At 40.8% G+C, this 21,208-nt stretch overlaps 1 protein-coding gene and 1 long non-coding RNA gene across 2 annotated transcripts in view; one reads left to right on the top strand and one right to left on the bottom strand.

The window, feature by feature from the left end:
- Positions 1 to 21,208, bottom strand: part of GALNT13 (polypeptide N-acetylgalactosaminyltransferase 13) — a 492,985-nt gene that overhangs the window by 391,519 nt on the left and 80,258 nt on the right. The window lies entirely within an intron of this gene.
- LOC123378646 overlaps positions 5,266 to 21,208 on the top strand; it is a 52,756-nt gene continuing 36,813 nt past the window's right edge. Inside the window, exon 1 of the long non-coding RNA XR_006582692.1 lies at positions 5,266 to 5,346. This is a non-coding gene — a long non-coding RNA (uncharacterized LOC123378646). The remainder of the gene's footprint in view (positions 5,347 to 21,208) is intronic.

Raw genomic sequence — 21,208 nt, 5'->3', positions numbered from 1 at the left:
CAGAGAATCCACCACTTACACTAGTTTAAACCTGCAAGTGACCCGTGACCCGATCTGCAAAGGAAGGTGAAACCCCCACAGAGTCTCTGCCAATCTAACCCAGGAAGAAATTCCTTCCCGATCCCAAATATGGTGATCACTTAGATCCTGAACATGTGGGCAAGACCCACCGTTTAGACACCTGGGAAAGAATTCTCTGTAGTAACTCAAAGTGCTGCCCATCTAGTGTCTCATTAACACCCCTCCATCCCCTCAGGAACCAACCCCATGCACTTGCTTATTTTCCTGCACTGCCCTCTGAACACCTCCCTTGTCTGTACAACCCCCCTTCCTCTCAAAACAACTCTCATGCTTCTCCTACCCTGCTATTCAAGAATCCCCATGATCCTTCTATACTTTCCTCCCGTCAGGACTCTTCTCTCATAAAATATCCATGCCTTCCCTCCAAGTTGTTCTTATATCTCCCTCCATCCCACCCCACCCATCTTCTCAGGATTCCCCTTTTTCTCTAGCAAAAGTTGGACATGTAATTCAACACCCACTACAATGCCACCATTGGTAACAACAGTGGAAACACTAGTGCAGACAGAGCTTAGGTGTTATCACCATCCTGTTGATTGCTATTGTCTGGCATGCGTACAGACCTCTACAGCTATTTAAACCTCTATAAACATTAAAATGTCTCCAAGTCATATAATTGCAGTTCCTTTCACCATAATCTGTACAAATGTCATTGACGAGAAGCTTGCCACTCACATGCTTGTAAGTTTCTGCTATTAAGAATGAGGTTTCATCACATCCCAGAAATTTTAGAGATTTCAAATGGGTGGGGGTTTGGGCTTGAATTGTTAATATCTTCCATATTCTGCAAGATCATTTTACAAGTATTTAACCTTTAAAAAGAGAAGCCAATAATATTGTTTATTAGAACATATTTTCTCCAGTGCCCTCTTCACAGAAAAGGAAGAAGAAAAAACTCTACTTTAATTAAATTCATATCTGCTTGGTATTTACCCAGCGAGCCCAGAGAACAATCTACTTTCAAATCACCGGCACAAACTATCTGTTGGTGAGATAAGAGATACTAATAACCTATTAGTGATGAATAATGAATATGTACCAAGGCTACCCATGGTACGCTACAGCCAGAATTTCAAAAGCTTGTACAGACAACTGGACAGTATGGCAGGCTAAAAGAATGGGGTTGGCTGCCATATGAGCTCAAGGGCTCTGTGCTGAGATGCGGTAAAGGAGTAAATTGGTCAAAGGGGTAGTTCTGGGGTGGGGTTAAGGTGCTTGGTGCTAAAATGGTTACATCTGAAAATCCTGCGGGTTCTCCCCCATGTAGCACAGTGCCTCTGAGATAGTTGTGCCATAGGCATGACTTATTCAGCAGGAGCCAGTTGACACCCCTCTGCCCAAGAGACCCTGAGGCAGCCAACCCCAGGAGAATCATCAGGCTCCAGCCTTTAGTGGCTAATCCTCCTTACATGCTCAAGGACAAAATGGAACTGCATCCTCATCCCCATTGTATCCCTAAAGTAATCACGGATTCCATCCAAATCACACCACCGGTTAACCCATTATCATCCCTAACCCACATTCACTGCCAGGTCAGACATGCCAGAGGCTAAGAAGGCCCATAAGGAGCTGCTACTTTAATAAAACACAAATATGCTATAAATTCCCCAGATTAGTTGTGATTTAGGATGACAGAATCAGATTTCATGATGATAAGCTAGATCATCCCAACACTTGTCAAAATGGGTTACGTCCTGTATGGAAACATGCTATGAGCTAGTGCTTATCCCAGTCCCTGAAAGCCCCAGAGAACATTTGACTAGATTCCGGATACATTTGGCATGTTCCCATTGTGGAAATAAAAACAGCTGCTGCCTGGAGCTCAGGTCACCCCTTTGTGCAGGATTATCTTCTCCATCTGACCTCAGAAGTTAAAAATGTCCACATGCACCATTCAGTGACGACTCCTTCTTACCCCCAACACCTTAGGATTTTGTTCCTGCTAGTGAATCTCAAAAGTGTGAGGGATCTGCATTGACAGCACTTGAAAGAAGAAAAGTTACTCACCTGTACCTGAGTTCTTTAAGTAGATTGTAAATAGAGAGCCACCCTCTACTTCCCATCCATATTTCTTTACTGTTTGTATTGGATCCTGTGCGTGTAGAAGAATTTAGATAGCCTTCAAAATACACTTTACCTTTCATGGAACATTATGCAGTTCCCCAACAGCCAGAGCTTTCCATAGGGTTCCAGGTTAGGTGTGGAGTACATGGGTGTGTCCCCAAAAGTGTGTATCTATCATCTACTCAAAGAATTCCAAGTGCTGCCATAGTGCTGTGATCCTAGCATTAAAGGTAAAAATAAGACTATTGCAAAACAGTAGAAAACACAGGCAGGCATATTATGTTTTAATGTGTATAATTTGAGTACATAGAGCAGTCAATGGATAAAGACATAGTAAACTTCCTTTCCCTGGTATAGCATTCTTTAAATTCTTATATATTCTTTAGTCAAAGAAACCTCCATCAGCACCCTAACATTGAATTTGTGTCAATATTCTAAATAAAAAAAAACATATGTCATACTAGCTATCTGTGTTAGCTTTACTAAGTGCAGTGGTACAGTGCACTGAAGTACAGCCTCTGTAATGCTATCACATCTCACAGAGAGGTTGTGAGTCTTAAAATTTTAACAGCTTGTACTGCTTCAGTGAACAGAGCACTAGCCCAGAAAACCTAGGTTCTATTCCAAGTTCTGCTGCTGGCTTACCTTCGGCAAGTCACTGTTTCTCTGCATCTTAGTGTTGCCATTTGTAAAATCAGGACAATGATATACTTGCCTCTTTTATAAAGCACTGTGTGATGTACTGAAACAAAGCCCTGTAAAAGAGCTAGGTGAAATTATCAAAAGAAAAGTGATAATTGCAAAAAAAGTATTATTTTTAGGAAGAGCAGATCCAAATAGGTTATCTCGTGCTCCCACTCCAATACAAAAATAATGCTAGCACTTTCAAAGTACTCAGACTCACAATAATTTTCCAGCAAGAAGCAGGTCAGGAAATTGCTTTGGTTGCTTCCTCTTTCAATTTTTCTAGAATGTCTTAAAGTATTAAATGAATTCTCTTCATTTATAATTGCTTTACAATATACATAGTTGAATAGTTGTACATCCAAAGACTGCACTCACTCTGAAAACTACAGAAATAATCAACTAAATTGTACTATAGTTTCTCATAGAGTTACATCTTCCTTATGTTGAGAGAACAATCCCATAAGGAACAGTCTGCAGAAGCAGCTCTCCAACTTACAAGGTAGGAATCCCGCATAACACCCTACATGCAAGATTTAAGGACAGCAAAATAAGTTCTCCTTTTGAAACATATTGCTTTATCAGATCATATTACACACAAATAAAACAATCTGTGGCCATGCACGGACAGCACAATCATCAGCAGGTTCTTATGTACCAAACTGAGCTCTCTATTAGTCAGATTTAAAATAGTGTCAAGGAGATTAAATTCTCCTGGTCATATCCTGGATCTGGAAAAAGGGATAAGCTGTGAGTTGGGAAAGTTTGCAGATGATATAAAGCTACAAGATGGTTAAATCATAGACTCATAGACTTTAAGGTCAGAAGGGACCATTATGATCATCTAGTCTGACCTCCTGCACAATGCAGGCCACAGAATCTCACTCATCCACTTCAATAACAAACCCCTAACCTATGTCTGAGTTATTGAAAACCAGACTGCAAAGAGTTACAAAGGGATCTCACAAAAGTAGGTGACTTGGCAAGAAAATGGCAGATGAAATTCAATGTTGATAAATGCAAAATAATGCACATTTGAAAACAATCCCAACTATACTTACAAAATGATGGGATCTAAATTAGCTGATACCACTAAAGAAAGATCTTGGAGTCATCATGGATAGTTCTCTGAAAACGTCTGTGCAATGTGCAACAACAGTTAAAAAGCTAACAGAATGTTAGGATCCATTAAGAAAAGCATAGAGAATAAGACAGAAAATATCATAATGCCACTATATAATTCCGCGGTATGCCCACACCTTGAATACCATGTGCTGTTCTCGACACCCCATCTCAAAAAAGATGTATTAGAATTGGAAAAAATACAGAGAAGGGCAACAAGATGGTTAGGGGTAAGGAGCAGCTTCCATATGAGGAGAACTTAATAAGACTGGGACTTTTTTGCTTGGAAATGAGACAACTAAGGTGGGGGGGATGATAGAGGTCTAGAAAAGCATGACTAGTGTGGAGAAAAAAGTGTTATTTACCCCATCACATAACACAAGAACTAGGGGTCACCCAATAAAATTAATAGGCTACAAGTTTAAAGCAAACATAAGGAAGCACGTCTTCACAAAACACAGTCAACTCATTGCCAGGGCATGTTGTGAAGATCAAAAGTATAACTGGGTTCAAACAAGAATTAGAGAAGTTCATGGAAGATAGCTCCATCAATGGATGGTCAGGGACCCTAAACCTCTCAGACTGAATGACAGGGGATAGATCACTTGAAATTGCCCTGTTCTGTTCACTCTTTTTGGAGCATGTGGCACTGGCTACTGTTGTAAGACAGGATACTGGGCTAGATGGACCATTGGTCTGATCCAGCATGGCCGTTCTTATATTAAAGAATCCCACATAGTGAGGGAGATGCGAAAAAAGGTCATTGCTACTGCTCTCAATTTAACTACTTTCTCTGGTTCCAAATATGCTTTTATATTGAATGTGTGCAACTAAACACAAATTGGGACATATTCAGCAGAGTGCACAGGGAATTCAGAATGAGAAAACTTCTGTTATTTTAATGGGTATTTTGTGCCTGATTTCCCTCGCAGCATGCTGAAAAGGTAATTGTCAGCGTGGTGTGTGGAATTTTTTCCAAAATACTACAATAAATACGTTATTCCGGAATGGTTTGCTACTCTGAAGTTGGACTTTGGAACTCAGGACATTTGCTCATCTAAACAGGATTTCAGAAACACAGTACAGTATATTCACCTTTGGAAATAAGTGCAGCAATGGATGCTTTGTAAAAAGCTTAATCTAAAACAAATTCTGAGCATTTTGTGTGTCTAATATTTTATAGTAATTTTGTTTCTATTGCATTTCAAAGGTGCTTGGGGCTCTGTGGAACACACAAAACCAAATTAAATGTACAATAAAAACCATCATTAAAATCCACCTTCTTAATTCAGGAAGATCAATGCAAATTAGAATGTCTATTTAAAAAAGAAGTGGGAAAGAGATAGAAGAACAAACAGGAAGCCTAACAATGGTCATTGGAAAATACAGCTTCAGGTAAAAAAAAAAAAAAGAATTGTTTTTTTTAAAAGGGGGATGGGGGTGGACTTGAGAAAGTTCCACAATGTAGTAGCACCCATGAGAATACAAATGCAATTGCTTTTTGACTTAAGATGGCAATGTTGGGATTGGTGAGGGGGAGGGGGTTTAAGAGACAGAACACGAACAAATTCCTGTCAGGATGATACTTAAGGTCTCAATTATAGCCAGGACCTATGCAGTTAAGGGCTTTAAAAGCCAATGGTATCAACATGAAGTCAATATACCACATTATAGCAGCCAACATAAACAGCCGAGGGGAGGTGTTATATGCTTGGACCAGTGAGCAAACATACTGTTCTATTCTAAACAAGCTGTAAATGAAAAAGTGAAGCCCTCTGTAAACTCTGCTAAGAGGAAATTACTGTAATCAAGCCTTGTGGTCAGGAGGCCATGTAGTTATGTTGCAAGGTCATGAAGGGGTAAACAATGGAATAGCCTGCACAAACCATGTAGCTAGGAAATAGACCTTTGTTGCATTCTGTGGAAAGGATGTGCTTTGAATGTAATACCTGGATCTTTATCTTGGTTCACTGCCTTCAAAGAAAGACCCTCAGTAAGTCCCCAATCCAGCGGCCAAGCACTTATCAGCACATGTTTAATTTTAAGCATGCGAGTAATTCTATTAAAGTCCTTGCTGGATCACAGCCTAACAGGGGACCAAAAAAAACAAACAAACAAACAAACAAACCTCCTCATCACTGCTTCCTCTACCCATTAGCAAGACTTCTATTTTCCAGTGTGAGGACAAGACAACTTTGATGCACAAGTAACCCACTGGTCTGCAGGTGTTACACTTCCCCATCTGTGCCTGATCTACAGAAGGTGCAAGTCTGTTGCAGGCCTCAGCTACAGAGCCTATTTCTTTAACTTAAGCCGTAAATACTCAGACTGTTAGCTATGGAGGTCCCCGTTTCAATCTGCAGTCTGTTGGCCAAGATGACGGCAGCCACCCTGCCTTGTTCAGTACACAGGATGGACACATGAGGAGACAGAATTAAGGTTCCATGGGCAATTATAAATCTGGTGTTTGCTGATTATCAGGTGCCTGACTTTGCCACCTAAATACATTCTTTTTTTTTAATGGAGTTTTTGTATGTGATATATTATAGGGCAAATCATCATGCAATTAATATATACTATATAGTATGTACATTAGTGGCGAAAATTGTTTACTGGATACAGTACTGTGAAATGCATACTAAATATGTCCAAAATGCTTTTTTTTTCTCCTTTTAAAGATTAAAATAGAATCCAAAGGTGCACCAAGTCAAATTTACCACTTAAAGGCCACATAGACTTCTTTGTCCCATGTCTGGAAGGGAACCCAATGTGCCTTGAGCATTTGTACAGGGGGAGAGGGATGCTGAGGAGGTCCAGAAAATACCCCAAACTTCTAGCAGAAATGTGAAAAATTCATAGTTCCATAGGATTTGGGGTTGATCTCTCAGGTGGGGGCTGAGGCAGAAATGGGAGAACAGCATTTTTTGATATATGCCCCCACAAACAGCATCATAGAATGAGTCCTAAAACCCCTGAGTACTGCACAAGCACTTGGACCGCTCTGAACTTCTGATCCATAGCTTCTATCTAGCAGGTAGTGCACAGTCAGGTACTGAGGGAACAAATAGCAGTCTTGGTACTGAATCAGCATACTGTCTGGAGAGGAGAAGCAACACAGAGGCAGACCATCTGCATGGATGTCACAAGATCTGCAGGCCAGGGCTCCCCCCGAATTTTTGATCTCCATGCAATTAGAAAACCAGCCCAGCCCCTTTGACCATTCCACCCATCTGCCAACTCACCCTAAAAGAGACCAGGGAGGGAAGAAACCAGCTTTTCTAGTGCTAGAAACACATGGAAAGTGGTTCAATTTCTTGACTTCCATGTGTTTTTGTGCAAAGGGTGAGGGTGGGGGAGAATTTGGTCCTAGAGCACCATTAGAATACTCTATTTCAAGTTCTAATAATAATACCTAGCTCTTATAAAGTGCTTTTCATCTTTAGATCTCAAAGCACTTTACAACAGAGGTCAGTATCACTATACTCCTTTTACTGATGGGGAAACGGAGGCACAGAAAGGTGAAGTGAATTGCACAAGATCAGTCAGACTATCAGCAGAGCTAGAAATTGAACCCAGGGCTCCTGAGTCCCTGTTCGGAGCCCTATGCACTAGGCTATACTATCTCCCTAATGCCAATGCTGGTAAATATCCTGTATAAATAACTGTTTGAGGGTTTGTTCTTTTGTTGGATTTGTACTCTAACACCTCCTGGAATTCACTGGCATCAAAACAATTAGTTTAATAAACATGTTTACAATAATATTCTGTACGTGCATTTATAAATGTATGGACTGTTTCATGGCATACACATTACATCCATTGATATTTAGAGCAACTAACTTTTTTTTTTCATAAAGCTCATATTCAGGCAGTGAAATGACTCTTTCATACTGAAAAGTTTTCCCACTAGCTTTGCACTTGTGAGTCCTAGTATAACTTCTGTTTATATTCCTGACAATTTGTCAGTCTGTCATACAAAGTTATGGAAGTTCTTCTACATTGCATTTGACATCTGTCAACAGAATGATTGAAAATCATGATCTTCAAATCAACATGGATCAAAGGGGAGCTAATTACATTTTAAATCTTTAGGGTCCATAGGATTTAGAAGTCAGACATCAAGAATTATTAAACAAAAAGGAGACTGATAGTCTTTTTCCCGTGCTTTATTGATTACTGTGGATTTTTATGACATCCTAACTCTATAGCACCATGTCTTTATATGAATGATGAGGAAGGTTTGCTAAGCAGTTATGCTATTAAAGCGCTTCAAAGGAAATTGCCGTGACTTTTAGCACTGCCTTAGCAGACTATAAAAACATTTACTTGCAGCATATAAGCTCAGAGAAAATTTAAAACAGTATTCTGCAGCTAACTGCAAATATTTTAATGTCCCCATTGATATGAACTGAGTAGCCAGGTAATCCCTATTGGATGCCATTTTAGAGCTTGATTCTTCACAATGTAGGTGGGGAGCACTTTGCATATAAGCAAAGTTAGACAGGAAGTGATGGGAGGAACAGGGAGCACAAAGGAACCTGATTCTGCATTAATGACAGCACTACTGCGCTGCAAGCACGTTACTCCGACAAGTGGCAGAAGTAAGACCTATGAGAAGAGCACATAGCAAAGCACCTCATTAGAATAGAGTCACGTTTAAAGCCACATCTCCGACATGCCCATTGTCTGTCCATTCCACTTCCCTTTTTTAATCCTGCACACTTAAGAGTGGGCATGGAAGGGACGTGAGATTTATTACTTCTTAGCATGGAGGAGACTATTTCTACCACTTTCATTTCTTTGTGCCCACTTATTGCCTCCACTTACTGGAGTGCAACAGCTTTGTGCCGCCGTGCACCTCAAAGATTTGCTAGATCAACGCTTTAATGATAAATGCAACAGGAAATGTCCATCAGGACCAGAAGATCTGAGCTGCAAGCAGACATATAGGGACCAGCAAACATTTTGGAAAGTGTGGGCTTCAGAGGCAAACTACAGTCCACTACATCTGATTAGGACAAGAATAACCATTATATAGGTGAATAAGCATCCCCTTCCTCCCCTCCCCCTCCCCCCCCCAAAAAAAAGAAAGAAAAAGATCTGGAAAACTCCTTCTGCTATTGGTGTGTCTGCCTGTAACTCTAAACTACTGATCTAGATAGACTTCTCAAGATGACAGTAGGGCTACTTCCTATTTACTTATTTTACATTTACATGTCTATAGTGAGAGCATGTAAAATCATAGATTTATTAGTGCTGTAGATAGATGTGAATTTAGACAGTTTCAAAACAATTTTTATTTCACTACAAATTCTCTTCTCCTCTATAGAGTATGGTATATTTGAAAACTGTTACATCTGTGATCTATTACTTTAAATTCAGAGGGGTTTTCATGGTCCTGCTTGCAGGCAGGGGGCTTTCTAAGAAAAAGCATGTGATCAGTGTCAGTTTGCAGACAGACTACAGTAAAGCGAGGCAAGTTGTGCTGTTTGTTTTAGGGAGCAGCCAGCTTTGTCCCCCTCTGTTGGGGTTCACGTGTGTTATTACTCTGAATTCTAAGAAATAAAGTAGTGTTACATTGCAACCCTCCAGCAAAATATTTTTTTCTTTTTAATTTAAATTCTGTTTTTAGGCCATGAAACATAACAGAGCACAGTCATTTACTGCACTCACAGAGAAGATTTTATTTAAAGATGGGCCCTAAGCCACAAAGTTCAGATCCAGATCCAGAATTCCCTGGGATGGTTCAGATCTGCTGCTTTGGTTCAGTTGATAGTAGAGATAGCAGCGAGCAGTGGGAAAGTTTGGGCTGGGATCAAAGGTTTAACTGGAGTTCAGTTATGTTCTGATCAGTAGTTTTGTTTTGGGGCCAACGTTACTCTACTCTCATGAAATCACTAGGAAAAAAAATAGCCATGGGCAAATCACTTCAAAGACATAATTCATGCTCCTACTTTGACCATTTGCACTATTTTGGAAATAAGCGCAATGCAAATTTCCCCCCCTCACTGGTTTTGAATGACTTTTCACATCAAAGTTCTAGATGACTGGACATGCCAAAGTAACCCCAAAGGACCTGATCCGGTGTGATTCCCTGCTTCATTTTCTCCCATATTTGTTTTTAATTGTTACCAGTATTTATGAGATAAGGTGGTATCTGGGTGTACACAAAGCCCACCTTTATCCTCCTGGCATTGACAAAAGTTTGTGCCTCTTCTTGACTAAAACTGAATCTCTAGAAGGTTAATTCTGGTAAACTACCAACCTGTATTAATTATTCAAATGTTAAAATAAATCTATAGAGTTAATAACAGCAGAATCACTCAGCATATTGCATCTGCAAACTAACCAATCTTGTTACTATCTATGCTGATAAGAAGGCAAATATAACATGGGCCATATCAAAGTTAAGTGTAATAGTCAAAAAGGTAACTAAATGCAAACAATTGTGCTAAAGCACCACTGCATAGCCCAATTCTGTAATACTTATGTGGGAAAATCTCCCACTGAAGTTAATGGTCTTTTAATTCAATGGAAGTTTTGCCAATAGAGATACAAGACTGGGCCCTTGGAGGAGATTTGAAATTCACAAAAAAGTCAGGTAAGGAAGAGTTATAGTTGTTATGGGCACCATAACTCTGCCACTTTACACATATATAAAGGCATAAAAGTTATATATAATTGTGGCTGTTATGGTCATTGTGGGAACCATAACATGAAACTCCTGATTTTTGTGCATTTAAAATCTAATGCTTAGCACTGCATTAATGTTTGCATTTTGTGAACTCGTATTTTTCATTCTCCAATGTTTTTCTTTAACACAGACGCCTGGTGCTCTTCCAACTCATTGCCTGAGTCTGTCTGGCATCAACCCCAAACAATTATCATTGATGGTTTGGGTTCTACTCATTCATTATTTTCTGTGAATATCTTTTTTAAAGATTCTTTTAAAGTTTACTGGCAAGAACTACCCACATAAACCTGGCACAGGGTGGTTTTTACCATTCAAGAAAATAAAGGAACACAGGACTCGTCCATTTGGACAACAATTTTCAGATACATTTATTCACCAAAAAAATGCAGTTTCAGTTGACCCAAAACTATTTGTGAATTTGACACAAATTCACTAAATAGTTTCAGCCCCGTCCCCCCAAAAAAGATTTGTGGGACTCAGATGTGTGGTGTGGTCTCCCTTATAACTTTTTGCCAGCTGGTTAGAGCTCTTATCTGAGATGCAGTAAACATGCGTTCAGTTTCCCTCTCTGCCTCATGTGCAAAAGGGATCTGAGAACTTTGGTCTTTCTGACTGCAAGAGAAGGACCTAAGCCACTGGGCTATGGAATATGGTAGTATAGGTCTTTCTCACTCTCTCCTGCTAAAGCTATTCTTTTGTGTACAAATAATTAAATAGTCTGGATCATGAACTTGAGTCTCCCATATCCTAAGTGAGTCCCCTACAAAGTCATTGTCTCTCTCTCTGGCTCAATGACTATGCAGTGGTGCTGTACTTGTATCAGTCCCAGGATATTAGAGAGACAACGTGGGTGAAGTAATATCCTTTATTGGACCAACTTCTTTTGGTGAGAGAGACAAGCTTTTGAGCTCTTCTTCGGGTCTGGGAAACGTACTTAGAGCATCACAGCTAAATACAAGATCAAACAGATACTTTAGCATAAGTAGTTAGCACATATTCTAAGGGACCACTCAAGGGGAAGTGGCCCGTCAACATCCATGTAGTCATAGGACAAGAAGGGGGGTTAGTGGGTTACAGATTGTTATAATAAGCCATAAATCCTGTGTCTTTTATTAAGACCACGATTTTTAGTGTCTAGCAAAGTTATGAATGCAAGCTCCCATGCAACTACAGCCCATTCAGGGATCCCATCCTGAAACAGACAGAGTAATAACTTGCCTAAGTTCACTCAGGAGTCATTGTTACAACTGGGACCAGAACGCAAGTTGACTGACTCCCAGTCCCATGCTTTAAACACAAGACCATGCTGCCCAGAAAAGTCACTGCCTGCTTTTCATGCTGAATGATACTCAGATCACATTCAGTGAGCTCTCCGTGAATGTGCTGCTTTGATGTCCTCAGATGGTTTCTGAAACTGACACTCAGGGCCAGATTCCCCATTGTGTTACTGCAGTTTTATGCCATTGTAACTCCATGGATTTAAACAGTGTTAAACCTGTATCAAACTGGAGTAACACAGTGGTGAATCAGGCCCAGACTAGAGAGATGTTCCAGAATCAGCCCTTTGGAGATAGCACTGGGAAATCCCAACTCCAAGGCTGCCAGCTAGAGCAGTTAAATCACAGGGCTCCATGCTGCTGGGTATTCCCTGAGGAAGAGAATTAAAAGAAAATGGTCTGGTTAGTTTTGAATGATGAAAATCATCAGGGAGTTTTAGACAGTGACATGGGAATCATAGTGAATGCTTCCTTGGCTGAAAGCAATATTCTCCAACCGGCTGATATTTTTAGTTTAGTATGCTCGACTGAAGCAGATACACAAGAAATAGGGAAGGGAAATGGACTCCTGACCTCCGGACTCAGTATATGGAGCGAAGTGTGTCAGATCTAATATATCAAAACAGGAAACAAGCCTAATGAAAGGAAAAGGATGGTTCAGTGTAATTAGCAGATGGAAGAAGGGACACTTCAGTGTGTTGGGGAGAAAAAAGGGCAAGAGGTGAAAGTGTCATAAAAAGAGCTAGAGGAAAATCTAAATGGAATGTATAGGAAAAGAAATGTCCCAGGAAAGTCAAAGCAGTTGGTTGGCTTATGTAACTAGACAAAGGGCCAAATTTTCTTCTCTGACACCAGTGTAAATCTGGCAGAACTCCAGTGGAGACAGAATTGCTCAAGATTTACACTGGTGCATCTGAAAGCAGAATTTGGTCAAAAGTATTTTTAAAAAACTAACTGTGTCTAATTCTGACCTTCTCACACCTGTAAGTCAGGAGCCACTTCACTGCAGTCCATGCGCAATCAGGCTCACAGTGAAGAGACTCAGAGCACTAAACCCTTGGAACAAAAAGCAGAGTTAATAAACTAGAAGGACAAAAATTGTGCCTTTGGATCAGCAGACATTATCTCTTATCTTTGATGTGGACCACTGCCTTTCATGCTGACCAACATTGTTTTCTTCTACTTCCCCATCTGTTTGCCTGTATCCACCTGTCATCTCATGGCGTTTCCTTAGATTGTAAGCTCTTTGGGGCAGAGGCAGTCTTTTGGGGCTTTATCCAGCACCTAGCACAGTGAGGTTCTGGTCCTTGACTACAGCTCCTGCACTACAATAAGAATAGTAAATAATTCAGCACTCTAACAATAAGAGCTCTGTACAGGGATCAGCTGCAGAATATACAAAACGAGATTTGCACTGAGAGCTGCAGTGCGCCTGCAAGAGCACAATGCTTATCCTACAAGAATAGCAGAGCACTTAGGATTTTATGGAAATGCCTTAAGGCAGCGAAGAGGAAAGATGCCAATAAATGTCAGTAAGCTGCTCATTCCAGACAACCATGAGAGCACTCTGAACACACAAGCACTCGTCCCATTCATTCTGTACCCACAAATACCTTTATGTTTTGACAGAGAGCTCCTACAATATACAGTATGGTCAGATCACCTGCTAGAGACACTCTCTGCAGGGCACCAGGGGAGACAGGGGAGGCCTTCTGGAGCTGGTTATAGCTCTCTGATCATGCAGTCATTTTACGTCAGCCCCATCTGATGTAGAATATTGGCCGTGTCTTGCAGATATTGTCTCTTCCTCCCTCTGGGACACAGTTTTCAGCAGATACCTATATCATTTCCATTTATGGCTTTTAGGCACTATTACCTGTCCAAATAGGATGTTAAGAGAGAACTGTAATTTCCACTGAAGAATCAGATGGTAAAATCCTGGCCCCACTAAAGACAATGGCAAAATTTCCATTGAGTTCACTGCACTGCCTGTGGTCTGTATGAGAGGAAGGGAAGATGGAGTATTAGCAGACTGCATGTGGAGAAAGAGCATTAACATGTAAAGAGTCGTCCACATGTTTCTATTACATTCAATTATTTGTTGTACATTCCTTTTCAATTTCATTTTTGAAAAATACCAAAGGCAGTTCTTTATTCAAATGATGGCTGAAGCATGGTCAACCTTTGATGAAATAATCAATTATACATAGATTCAATTAGGAACAAATGTTGGATCCTATTTGTATTTAAAGCAAGGGAGGAAATTTAGGATGTAGCAAGAAGACAGTCTAGTGTGGATTGTGTCTAGTCTCTTATTTAATTCTTCTGCATCTTTCTGATAAAAGAAGTTAATTACATTGCTAGAAAAGCAGCAAAATGACAAAGAACAAACCTTGATTGACCATCTTTAGTATACACTAGCTGTCTCAAAGACAGAAGGGACATAGTGGCTCTTTCCTGTGAAAACTGCAGTAGAAAGCAATCTAAGAGATAAGTGCATTTTGCACTCCTGGAACAAACAACACAAAATCTAACTTTATCGGTGACACAGATTGCACCATATTGCTAAAGTGAGAACATTAAATGACAACTGGCTCCAGAGAAATTGATTTTTGTCTTTCTACATTTGGACAGGCAAAGATAAATGTTTTTATTGTACTCTAAACCTAATAGACTAATATACAGTGCTTTCCAAGACTACAGTCTGGATTGGTGGAGAAAAAAATTCTATTTTTATCCAAGAGCTAAGAGCTCATTATGTTGCATTAAAGCATTCAGAAATCTTTAGGGGTACAGCATATTTTTAGGAGCAGTTATTTTGTTCTTTGGATAACTGAAGTCTGTCTGTTCTAGTAGATGTGCTTGTTTTTTCAGTGAGAGTTTAATTTTTGTCTGGAGTTAATCAAGGAATGATTATCAGCTCATCTTATAGGGCAGTGGTTTTCAACCAGGGATCTGGGGTTCCCTGGGGGGGCCACGAGCAGGTTTCAAGGGGATCACCAAGTGTTAGGCTTGCTGGGATCCAGGGCAGAAAGCCAAAACTCCATTGCCTGGAACTGAAGCCCAGGGCCCTAAGTCCCGCCACCCGAGGCTGAAGCCGAAGTCTGAGCAATGTAGCTTCGCAGGAGCCCCTGTGGCATGAGGCTCCAGGCAACTGCCCTTGCTACCCCCTAATGCCAGCCCTGGCTTACAAATGCAGAAACCAATTATTGTGACACAAGTGGGCCAATGAGTTTTTACAGCATGTTGGGGGAGCCTCAGAAAGAAAAAGGTTGAGAACCTCTGTTATAGGGCACACCCATTCCTAGTTTACTAATGCAGCCACAGAGACTCCTCCATCCCTGCCCACAGAGCTGGACTTCGAGGACCTAGAAATATAAAGCTTTCCTTTTTAAAAACAGAAAAGTGCATTTCTAGCTCTTTGAAGATAACCTTGAAAGTGTAAATTGATGTAAAATTAATCAATAGCTTTAAAAGCTTGTCACTGTTCCCCCACTCCCTTAAGATTCAAGGTTATTTACATTCCTCTCACTGTCAGCAAGGCCTGGCCACTAGGATTCAGAATAATCACAACTTAAATCTGTCTCTTTTATTTCTTCTGAAGCTTGCAGGTCATCAGGCCACTCTTACTTAAGTGCCTGAATATGGAGTTTGATGCTTAATTTTATACAATTGTCTCTAAATGTTGGCCTCTGCAGCTCTCTTCCTCAGTTACCACATCTGTAAAATAGGGATTTTATTTACCTATCACACAGGCTGTTATGATAATTAGATAGTCAGCCAATGTCTGTAAAGTGCCACAAACATCCTTAACCTTACAGTGACTGGATACCTAACAGCCCATGGTATCCGATATTGAAAAATTTCAATTGACCTCACCCAAAATTATTTTCAGATTGATTATCAGTTCAACAATTGAGATTTCAACATTTCGGGAAAGGAAAAAGTTTTGAAAAATCTCAAAAATTGTCATGGGTTGGGAAAACCATTTCCTGCCCCACTCTAAGATGTCTCAGACAGAAAGGGTCTGTCACTCTCCATTGTGATATTGAAAATGATGAACTTACCTTCCAAAATCTCAGTAATCTTCTAAGCATTCTAACTTAGCTTGAGACATTTTCTATCTCCCTGTGCAGCTCCTAGTTGGAAATCCCACTCCTACTGAAGCCAATGAGAAAATTCCCACCAACTTCAATGGGGCCAGGCTTTCACCTATGTGTAGGGTGACCAGGGGCGGCTCTAGACATTTCGCTGCCCCAAACACGGTGGCATGCCACGGGGGATGCTCTGCCAGTCGCCGGGAGGGCGGCAGGCAGCTCCGGTGGACCTCCCACAGGCGTGCCTGCGGAGGGTCCACTGGTTCCATGGTCCGCTGGTCCTGCGGCTTTGGCTGGTCCCACTGGAGCCGCGGGACCAGCAGACCCTTCGCAGGCACGCCTGCAGGAGGTCCACTGGAGCCGCGGGACCAGCGGACTGCGGAACCAGTGGACCCTCCGCATGCACGCCTCCCAGCGACTGGCAGAGCGCCCCCCGTGGCATGCCGCCCAAACACGCGCTTGGCGTGCTGGGGCCTGGAGCCGCCCCTGAGGGTGACCAGATAGCAAGTGTAAAAATCAAGATGGGGCGGGGAATAATAGATGATTATATAAGAAAAAGCCCCCAAAATTGGGACTGTCCCTATAAAATCAGGACATCTGGTCACTCTACCTATGTGTATCTTATTTTTGTGACTCCCACTATAAACAGTATATTTTGTGTCAAATCTTTCTCCTCCAAAAGTCTTTCCATTATGGACAATGACTAAACATGTGCAAGTATATTCTGTAGTGGTACATAAGGGGAAAAATATCAAATGTGACTAAAAAATCAGTGTAATTAACCTGGTACCACAAACACTAAAATACTTTAATCAAAAGGTTACTGAACGATATCACTGCTGGGCAGAGTTAAGGTTGCTCTGGGGTCTTAACAGTGTTTTTCTAACATGTTCAGATTTCTTTTAAATTGAAAGCTTAACTCTGAATTTCCTAGATTAATAATGTTTTGTTTTAGGTTAATTACAACATCCCTGTACTGTTTTTTACCCTTCCATTATTTATCCACACTCTCAACCTTAACTCATCTTAATACAGTGTTTTTGTGTTGGACTAAATAGTGACACAAGGTTCTCAAACTGGGGGGTCAGGATACCTCAGGGGGTTGCAAGGTTCTTACATTGGGGGTCGGGAGCTGTCAGACTCCACCCCAAATCCTGCTTTACCTCCAGCATTTATAATGGTGTTAAATATACAAAAAAGCATTTTAATTGATGGGAGGGGGGTTGCACTCAGAGGCTTGCTATGTGAAAGGGGTCACCAGTACAAAAGTTTGAGAATCACTGGTATAGGATGTACAGTCTGAGGGGCTTACAGACTTATTTCAGGCCAACCAAGGGATCAGGCCAAGTAACGGAGAGTCACTAAAATTTCATCCCCTCCTCCCTGATTTGATATGTCCCTTTTTGTCGTATTGAGCAGCTTTCCTGATGTTTTTGGACTCAAAAAGTTGTTAAAAATAATTATCACAGCTGATGCCCCTTTTACTGTGCCAGAGTATGCGAATTTTAGTCAGATTCAAGGGAAAGATGTTTTGCCACATAAACTGGTTGTGGAGCTGGAAGAGATTCATGGCCCTGACAGTTGGAGAAAGATTAAATCCAACATGTGCTTTTATTGACACTAAATGTTGATGCCAATCCTGCCTAGTTGTAATGGGCTCATTACACTATTGTCTGGGCTACTGGTGCTACCTGCAACAGTTAGCAAAATAAACAGATCTGGCTTTGAGTGCCTGCAATGCTGTTTGTCCTTAAAAACCTTTAGGAAACGTGACAAGTTTGGTCTCCACTTCACAGTCATCCACAATGGGCAGTGAGAGTGGAGTGTCCTACCCTGAGCACTCTGGCCTCACAGATCAGTTCCACCCAATTAATAACAATAATGGTGGCAGCTACAGGCAGAGCTAAAGCCCAGGGCTTTATTTCCCACTTTAACTCAGTATTTCAGACAGAAGAAAGCAAAGAGCCACTTAAGAGAGGCAAAAAAATCTATATAGATTTTTCTCTCCAGTAGCTGGAAGGAGGCAAAATAGCTTTTTATATAGAGAGAGTTATCTGCAGTGAATGCTGAACATTATGTACATAGAAGGGACTTCCTATGCAACTGCACCATAGGATGCCTGTAACGAGGGCCATGGAGTGTCAAAGGATCCCAGCTATAACACATGTGCATTCTTGTTCAACCTAGGGGAAAACTGGTGTAAGCCTCGCTGATGCTGCTGGAAGTAAGGTAGAGGCTTACAAGAGATATGGGAGATACAAGCAACACTTGTACGTGCTACCCTTGTCCATTTGCAGTATATTTCTGTATCATAGGTGTGGCTGGTAGCTGTGCCCATTAACAACGTTGCCCACTGTTTCCAAATAGAAGGACCTGTTTTCAGTGCCTTATAACTTTGTCAAACTTTAATTGTTTGGGCTGAAATTTTCTATTGGAGGTGTCTGAATTGTGACTGACGTTTTAAAAAGAAAAGAAATTAGCCAAACAGTTCAACTGTTTCTGAAAACAGGGCTAGGAAATAGATATCGATCGCCCACATTAAAAAAAATCAAATCTTGATTATGAGAATTTTAAAGCTTTTTTATATTCTTATTGGGTAGCAGAAAATGTTATGTTTTAATTGGTACAATATGCACATCTTTGGACTGCTTCCCAAAAACCTTCCTCTCATGTATTATTACCTGAACAGAAGAAATCCAAACAAAGGCTCAGACAGTTAATCTCTCTCTATTTTAAATCTTGAAGCATTTTGGTTTAAAGCATTTGGGTTTAAAAAATAAAAACAAATGTTAATGTAATTAAACTTGCTTCTAGCCAAGCAATGCAAAATTAAAGTTGTCAGTTTGCACTGCCTCCTGATAAATACAGTTTCTTAGCAGGAAGACAATTCATAAATGAAAGGGAGAGATCTTTCCCATTCAAGATTGTCCCAGCGTTTAATTATTGTCACTGCTTCCCAGCGGTCATTACACCAATATCATTGGTGAAAATTATAGTTGTTATTGTATTATCCTGCACATAGATTTATCTTATTGTGTAGGAATTGTTCTGAATATTTTTTTCAATGTGATGGAAGAGCCAAAAATGTAAAAAACACAAATGTAATGAAATTAATTTGGAAAGAATGTTCCAACACCAGGTTAGAGAGATCAGAAGGCCAAAAGGCCTAGAGAATGGCAGGTACTTGAGACAGAGAGTATGGTGTGCCCATTCATCCCCCTGTGCATGTGTGGAAGGGACCAACCCTTCATTTATGGCTCTCCTACCTCTAATACATAAGCCACCTCCATGGGTTGCAAAGAGCCATGTGTGGAGACAAGGGAGCCGGCCGCGGTTGAAGTACATTAAATCCCCTGTATTAACCTTGTGCTGAGCCCCCGTGCTGGGGAAACCCCTTTTCAAAGAGAATTTCAGGGGCAGCGGAAGACAAAGCTCCACTGGATCCAGTGATAAATTGGGGGTGCAAACTCCAGCCTGCTCCTCTCAAAGAATTCAGAGAACTCTATTAGAGGGGGAAAAAGTTAAAATAGAGGGTCAAAATACTTCCATGTGCATTATACCACATGTGAGCAAAAGCTCACTTTTCTCCAGTGCATTATCTTTCTCCAGCTTGTCTTGTCCCTCACAGACTCCTTGAGATGCAGCCATTAGCATCCCTGAACCTCTGCATCTTAAATCAATTGTCATGTCCGCCACCCAGCTATATTCTGTTCATTCTAATCCCAAACTTCCCCCACAAGCATATTTACCCAGACACTGTCGGACACAACAGTCATGTCTCTAAAAAATATCCATTGTTCTCCCCCATCTCCCCAGTTCCCAATCCATTTAGGACTGTATTTCCTGTTTCTGTATCCCTTTTGTAATGCTTTTCTTCATGGCTGTTCATGCAATAGCTGTTTCAGCCCAGATTTGCATCTCCCCATTCCCAGCACAATTGTTTTGGATCTCAAGGAATCTTCAAATCAACCATCATAATTGCTCACTCACAGACCTTAATAAAGCTCCCTCTGCTGGCCATTCACCAGGATGCTGTTGGGTCCCAATCCACTGGACTGATGTGCTTTAAAGCTTCCCTTAATCTCAAATCCTTCAGTCACTGTTCTGCCTCTCTCCCTACAGACTCTCTGGCATCTCTCCTGGGCACAGGTGCTCTCTGTCTGTTACTCCTTCACCGAAATGGGACCATACAGTCTAGCTGCCCTAGGCCCCAGGACCACTGTTGACCCCTCAGTTTCCCCAGTAGCCCAAGCTCACAGTCTCCAAGAACTCCGACCACGTGAGCACTCCGGATTTACAATTTAACCTTCAGGAGCACGTGTGATAGTAAAGCAAAACAGATACACTTTGAACTGGATTCTAAAACAAATTACTCTTGAGATAGCATGAGGGAGACACTGATCTAAACAAAATAAAAATACCAGGGCTGTCAAGTGATTTAAAAAGTTAATCGCTATTGTGCAATTAGCTGCACTATTAAAGAATAGAATACCATTTATTTAAACATTTTTGGACGTTTTCTACATGTTCAAATATATTGATTTCAATTACCACACAGAATACAAAGTGTACTGTGCTCACTTTATATTATTTGATCACAAATATTTGCACAGTAAAAAATAGTAGTATTTTTCAATTCATTTAATACAAGTACTGCAGTGCAATCTCTTTATCATGAGAGTTGAAGTTACAAATGTAGAATCATGTACAAAATATAATTGCATTTAAAAATAAAAATGTTAAACTTTAGAGCCTACAAGTCCGCTCAGTCCTACTTCCTGTTCAGCCAATTGCTCAGAGAAACAAGTTTGTTTACATTTCCAGGAGATAATGCTACTCGCTTCTTGTTTACAATGTCACCTGAAAGTGAGAACGGTGCATAGCACTGTTGCAGCTGGGGTCGCAAGATATTTATGTGCCAGATGCGCTAAAGATTCATATGTCCCTTCATGCTTCAACCACCCTTCCAGAAGACATGCATCCATGCCGATGACGGGTCCTGCTTGATAACAATCCAAAGCAGTGAGGACCGACGAATATTCATTTTCATCATCTAAGTCAGATGCCACCAGCAGAAGGTTGATTTTCTTTTTTGGTGGTTCAATTCTGTAGTTTCCCACATTGGAATGTTGCTCTTTTAAGACTTCTGAAAGCATGCTCCACACCTCATCCCTCTCAGATTTTGGAAG

This window comes from Mauremys mutica, chromosome 10, assembly GCF_020497125.1.
Source record: "Mauremys mutica isolate MM-2020 ecotype Southern chromosome 10, ASM2049712v1, whole genome shotgun sequence".
Taxonomy (NCBI): Eukaryota; Metazoa; Chordata; order Testudines; family Geoemydidae; genus Mauremys; species Mauremys mutica.
Note: the sequence above shows the minus strand (reverse complement) of the source record. Positions and strands in the feature narration are given on the sequence as shown.